Source organism: Lontra canadensis, unplaced genomic scaffold (genome assembly GCF_010015895.1).
Source record: "Lontra canadensis isolate GAN:19392208 unplaced genomic scaffold, GSC_riverotter_1.0 scaffold226, whole genome shotgun sequence".
Taxonomy (NCBI): domain Eukaryota; kingdom Metazoa; phylum Chordata; class Mammalia; order Carnivora; family Mustelidae; genus Lontra; species Lontra canadensis.
Genome location: NW_022631220.1, coordinates 513,599 through 520,405, shown reverse-complemented (window position 1 = coordinate 520,405; position 6,807 = coordinate 513,599). Strand labels below are relative to the sequence as shown.

Below are 6,807 nucleotides of genomic sequence, written 5' to 3'. Positions count from 1 at the left end.
CTCAGGCAAGCACTGGGGGCTGTAGCGCCGCAAAGTGTCTGCCCCTGCTTTTTAGGGTGCCTTGGTGGTGGCTCAGCTGGTTAAGCATGTTCCTTCCACTCAGATCTTGATCCTGGAGTCCCAGGATCCAATCCTGTGTCAGGCTTCCAGCTCAGCAGGGAGTCTGCTTCTCCTTCTGACCCTCCCCCTTCTCATGCTCTCTCTCTTTCACTCTCTCTCAAATAAACAAATAAAATCTTAACAAAAAAAAAAAAAAAAAAAAAAGGAACCGGCTTCCTTCTCCATTGCTCTTTTATTCCCCATCCCCTGTTCATTTCCTCTCTCCCCAGTCAATGAGTGAGTCTTTCTATGAAATGGCCGTAATTCTATTCTCACATGCAGGACAGTAAACAAGTAAATGGCTAGAATCTGCCAGTGGGACATTCAGAGGGGGCTTGCTTTATGGGCTAATCTTAAATGGGGACAGGGGACTAGGCTGGTCATTCAGTGGTTTGTGATCTCCCGACTGAGATAAGGTACAGAAGGAATGAATGCGTTTTCTCCATCTGACAGGGATGAGGGAGGTAACACGTTCAAATTTCCACCATCATTTCAAATTTGATGGTAACAGTTGTGGTCATTTATTTTAATTTATCAAAAAAACTTTTTAAAAAAAAATCCTCAAATACCTCATTGTCCAGAAAGATAAATTTCTGAGTTCTATAAAAATCCTCATGCTTAATATTTTCTTTTCTATTCAGACTCCTATTAATATAATACACATCTCAATTTCTTTACTATACACACACACACATTTGCCCTCACAAATGCAGATTTATTTGACCCTCTCAGAGACCTTGTTTCATAATTTCTTTTTTATTTATTTTTTTTAGTGTTCCAAGATTCATTGTTTATGCACCACACCCAGTGCTCTATGCAATATGTGCCCTCCTTAATACCCATCACCTGGCTCATCCAACCTGCAACCCTCTTCCCTTCCAAAACCCTCAGTTTGGTTCTCAGAGTGCACAGTGTCTCATGGTTCACGTCTCCCCCTTACTAATAAACTCATCTTCTATTAAAAATGAAATCTTATTTGAAATATAAGTACCCTCCTTTTAGAAACCCTATTTCCTTTGTTAGAGCAAGAAATTCTATTCATTTTAATATGTCATAACCACCTGTTCCTTGAAATTTCTTGGTTTGGTAGGCTGCCAATGTAATTCACCAATGTGACTGTATTACAGATATTTTTTATATTTTTTATTTTTATTTAATATTTTTTATTTCATAATCCTCCAAACAATTTAAAAACTAGGCCAATTTTTGAACTAAAATAAATCCACAAATTCAAGCACAAATGAAGCTTTTCAATCGGTCCCAGTAATCTTTTCCTTGTCCTTTTAGTTAGGTGATTAAGAAAACATTTCTTGGGGCACCTGGGTGGCTCAGTGTGTTAAAGCCTCTGTCTTTGGCTCAGGTCATGATCCCGGGGTCCTAGGATCGGGCCCCACGTCGGGCTCTCTGCTTGGCGGGGAGCCTGCTTCCCTTCCTCTCTCTCTGCCTGCTGCTCTGCCTGCTTGTGATCTCTGTCTGTCAAATAAATTTATAAAATCTTAAAAAAAAAAAAGAAAAGAAAACATTTCTTTACTGTATAGAGTGTCCCTTCAAACAAGCTCCTACATTTGCATATGACTGTCCACTTGGGTTTATTCAGTACCATTAAACTTAGTGTGCTTATTTCTCTTCTTAATAAGAGAGATCTGATTACATATTTCCTTTTTTTTTAAAAAAGATTTCATTTATTTATCTGTCACAGAGAGAGAGAGAGAGAGCGAGAATAGGGGAAGGGGCAGAGGAAGTGTGAGAAGCAGGCTCACCACTGAGCAGGGCACCCAATGTGGGCCTCGATCCCAGGACCCCAGGATCATGACCTGAGCCGAAGGCAGATGCCCAACTGATTAAGCCACCCAGGTACCCTGATCACATATTGGTACCAGAATTTCTAGAAAGCAATGTGGCCAGAATCTTTAAGAGAAAGGGTTCAACCTTAGCACAAAATCAGCAATAAGAAATTTTATCTATTAGCTAAACTGGGTCTACTTATGTTTTCTGGGTCTACTTATGTTTTCTAAAATGGCAACTGCTTACTACTGAAATGAAAGGAAAAAGGAGCATGTCTTTGAAATGCCCATTTTCGGAAATTTGTTTTAGGAAACAGAGCGACCTTGTCTCAGAAAGGAGAGCATCCCTTTTCCCCAGGTGACCAAGGTGTTTCAGGTTTTATGTCAGAACCTGTTGACTGAGCTTCAGGTTTTTTGTTTTTTGTTTTTTTTTTAATTTATTTAACAGACAGAGATCACAAGTAGGCAGAGAGGCAGGCAGAGAGGGAGGGAAGCAGGCTCCCTGCTGAGTAGAGAGCCCGATGTCTGGGCTCAATCCCAGGACCCTGTGATCATGACCTGAGCCGAAGGCAGAGGCTTTAACCCAATGAGCCACCCAGGCGCCCCTGGGCTTCAGGTTTTACTGGTACTTTGAGTATTGGTTCTTCTAAGAAAATTGATAAACTAATAAGTGAGCAAAGAATGCACATTTTCAAGCTGTGAAAATTAGTCAAAATTCCCCAAATTAAGAAAAAGTCTTCAATCAAATACAAAATATATAATCTGGAAGACAGTAATTGGCCTTGCCATGTTCATCCACTTTTGGCGATTTATCAAGTAGCTATTTTTCTCTAAGACAAATGACAGCCACAGTAAAAATCAACTCCCAAAATAGAAAAAACAGTGCATTTCTGAGTTCTATAAAAATCCTCATGCTTAATATTTTCTTTTCTATTCAGACTCCTATTAATATAATACACATCTCAATTTCTTTACTATTTTACACACACACATTTGCCCTCACAAAAATACCATATATTTAAAGCAAAGTAATGTCTACGTTATAATACCCAAATACATTTATGCTAAACTGATAGTGGGTCTTGCCATTCTGAAACCACGGTGAATTTACATCACGTGTGATAAGTAGAAACCCTGTGTAACTAAAAGAGACTTGCCATGAACTGTGTTAAAGAAAGACATGTGGGCAGATTAACCATCTGATTGTGTGCCTTACCTGACATAAAGAAACAAGAACAAGAACAAAACAAACAAAACATAATAAAGAAAGAGAGAGAAAGAGAAAGAAAGAAGAAAAGAAAGAAAAAGAGAGAATGGAAGGAAGGAAGAAAGAAAGAGAATCAGAGGTTTTGATTTATCTCATAATGGTAAATGACATAAAGGAAATCCTTGTTAGCTCAGAGTAATTGTTACCTGGTACAGTCACCTACAGAATCCATTGAAAATAGAAATAAAAATTTCATTGTGACTAAAGAAAAATATTTAATTTCAACTGTATCTTAACAAATAAAGCAAACTCACATTGATTGTGGATATACCAAAAATGTGTCCTATTTAAAATATTCTGTAATTAAAAATAGAAATACTGTATGATCCAATAATTCTGCTACTGGGTGTTTGCCCAAAGAAAACTTAATACTAATTCGAAAAGATATATATGCCCTAATATGTGTGTGTGTGTGTGTGTGTGTGTGTATGTGTGTGATAAATGTTTAATTACTTGATTTGAACAGGATAATGAAAAAAAAAAACAGCAAGACAGGCCCAGCTTTAAGATTTTTAGTATAAAATTTGTTCTACTTTTTCATCATCTCCAATTAGCTGATCCACATAGGGAACAACTGTAGAAACCTGGATATCCATCAACATGAATGAAGGGATAATATTTGTTTCCAAGGTATTATATGCTCCAGTGGCAGAACACGGGTTAATGTAAAATTTATTTTCATGCTCAAATGCTTCAAATTTGTGTGTGTGTCCTGAGATAAGGATGTCCACATCAGACTGCCTTTGCAACAGGGCTAGACTGCCCGTGCTTCGCCATGGAATAACTTGATGCCCATGGATCAGACCCATTTTGAACTGCCTAACAGTCACCACCTTCTGTTCTGAATAATTCAGCTTCTCATCAAAGTCTCCTCACAATATGAAGTCTTGAGATAGTCGCTAACTCTTGGTGCAAAGGTTTCCAGTGAAGACAATGTGTTGAATCTTTCCTGGCACCGGCATTTTTTTTTTTTTTTTCAATTTAGCCAAGAAACTGTTGCACTGGTGTGGGATGTGTAGGTCTCTCAATACCAACACCAACATCCTGTCCCTGGGCTTAGCTTAGTCACCATAACTGCTGCCACCGCCGTCATCTTCCTCTCCGCCCTCATTTTTACAGTGGACATTGAGTGTAGTTTTGCTGACAAATTTGTAAGACAGCACATTACTAATGTGTTTTACTTTTGACTTTTGCCACGGGAACTCAGAGAGTACAACTTTTGGAAAAAAAAAATAAAAGAAAGAAAAGAAAATAAGATCAAGGGTGCCTGGCTGGCTTAATTGGTTAAGGCTTTGACTCTTGGTTTTGGCTCAGGTCATAATCTCATGGGTTGTGGATCAAATCTGCAGCTGGGTTCCATGCTCAGCGGGAATGTGCTTGTCCTCCTCCCTTTGCTCCTCCCCTCACCAGCTCATGCACGCACACGCTCTCTCTTTCTCAAATAAATAAATAAGACTTTTTTCAAAAATCCAAGAATTTCATAAATTTTTCTAAAGGTCACTATTGATCTTTTGATATTCCAATCATTGTCTTTGGAAATGCTTTTTACCATTCTAATGATTCCCCTTTTCAGTTAACTGGTATAATTTGGTTAGATCCTCTTTAAAAAATAATATTTTTTTCCAAAGATCTTATTTATTTGTTTGACAGACAGAGATCACACGTAGGCAGAGAGAGCAGGGAAGCAGGCTCCCTGCTGAGCAGAGAGCCCGATGTGGGGCTTGATCCCAGGAGCTGGAGATCATGACCCGAGCCAAAGACAGAGGCTTTAACCCACTGAGCTACCCAGGTGCCCCTGTTTAGATTCTCTTTTGTGAAGAGTTTCCATATGATTCAACTCGTTCTCCAGTACTAATTTTATGTCATCTCTGAAAAGATTTGCAAGTTTACTTTGGAATTACTTTGCCTTCCCCCCCCCCCAATTTTACTGGTTGATGTTTAGAATATTCAGCCAACCATTGGACAATTTCTGACAAAGGACTCCGTGAGATAAGTTACTTACTAGTGATAAACCACAACTGGGGTTTGAGCATAATTTAAATATTTACAAATATTCATTTAACTGGTGTATATTTTCAACTTCTGCTGCTACAGACAATTCTGAAATGAATATTACATATATGGGAAATCTCAGAACTTTAAGAAATCCAGCAGAATATAAAACCTACTTTTTAGAATGATTACAACCAAACAACAGAAATTCTACCAGCAGCTGTCAAAGCAAGATTTATTTGATGAGCTTTTGCCACTTTTCATCTATAACTAGAGGTATAATTATTGTGTAACAGATGATAGCTCCCATTACCAACCCAGGTTTTTTGAGCTCTTTAGTTTTAAATTGTCATTATTTAGCAAGCCAAAATACTCATTTCAGAATGCAAAAGAGCTAGCAATGATTAATTATGGGAGGATTTTCAAAAAATTGTGTACAATATGGACAGTTTTCTTTTGTTCACAATGTTGTCATTAGCTTATACAATATTTCATATTGTAACATTAATTAGTTAACCATGACATAGTGATTTCAAAAGATAACCAATTGATCAAACTCAGAAAAACTACCTGGCAGCCAAAGGAAATTGTTTTATCTTAATATAAAGAGAACAGTACTCAGAAACAAATAATTTAAATAGTAGCTATCTTTTAAAAGGTATTAGTGGGATATATAGGCTTAAGCACTAATGGTTCTATCTTTCCCAAAACTACCTCCATACTAATGTAATTTTCAAAAAGTGAAGATCAATATGAGATTCTTCTTCCAAATGATTTCTTTGTACATTTTCTTGAAAAAATGAAAGTTCATTTTAATGTTTTTTAAGCTATAATTATGTCCAAAGTGGTGAGAACTCAAAGCTCGTGTGTGACTCACACCCTGAATGAAATGAAATCAAATATCATGAATTAATTATCAAGGCTACTTCCAGGTCAATATGTGGAAGGAATGCTCTGAGAGAGACACATCTCTCTGTCCTTTGCCTCCTAAAATGCTGAAATCATTTAGCTGGCAGGTATTAACTTGAAATTTATGGTTTTATTTTATCTTGTTTTGTTCAATGTATTTGATTCATATCTGTGCTCCATTTACAACAATAATGGACAGGAGATGCAATTAGGTGTCGACTTTGATGGTGCAGACCCAAACACCAAGGCAATACTAATGGCCACTGGATTCCCTTATTATTTGGGATTTTAAGAATTATTTTTAAATAGAACTGAGAGCTCTAGCGACTTTCCTGCAATTTAATTTCCCTCTTGAACTAGCCAGATCCTGTTTAAAATGCTGCAGCACAAACATAAAATTGCTTATGTAGGGAAAAAAAAAAAGAAAAGAAAAGAAAAGCTACCCTGTGTCAACTTTGGTCACAGTAATAATAAATTTCTGATCTTGAAGCTTTTCTCTGTCCACACGAAGTCATTCCAGGTAATATTCTCCACAACATACGGACTTCAGGGATTCTTGCCCTGACACTGAAATTGTTGAGTTTTAATATCCCATTTCTCTCTTCTGTTTGCCGCACTCTGTTTAGGTTAATTCACTTTATCTTGTTGTCAACCTCACTGTGGCAGATACCTGGAAGGGGACAGCAGGCAGGGAGTTCTCCCCATTCCTCAGTCATTTTCCACGTTGGCTATAACTTTGGGTGCCTCCCCTTTTGA

At 37.5% G+C, this 6,807-nt stretch overlaps 1 pseudogene; it reads right to left on the bottom strand.

Moving 5' to 3' along the window:
* Positions 1–3,653: 3,653 nt before the first annotated feature.
* Positions 3,654–4,193, bottom strand: LOC116862208 (annotated as a pseudogene).
* Between the last annotated feature and the right edge of the window lie 2,614 nt (positions 4,194–6,807).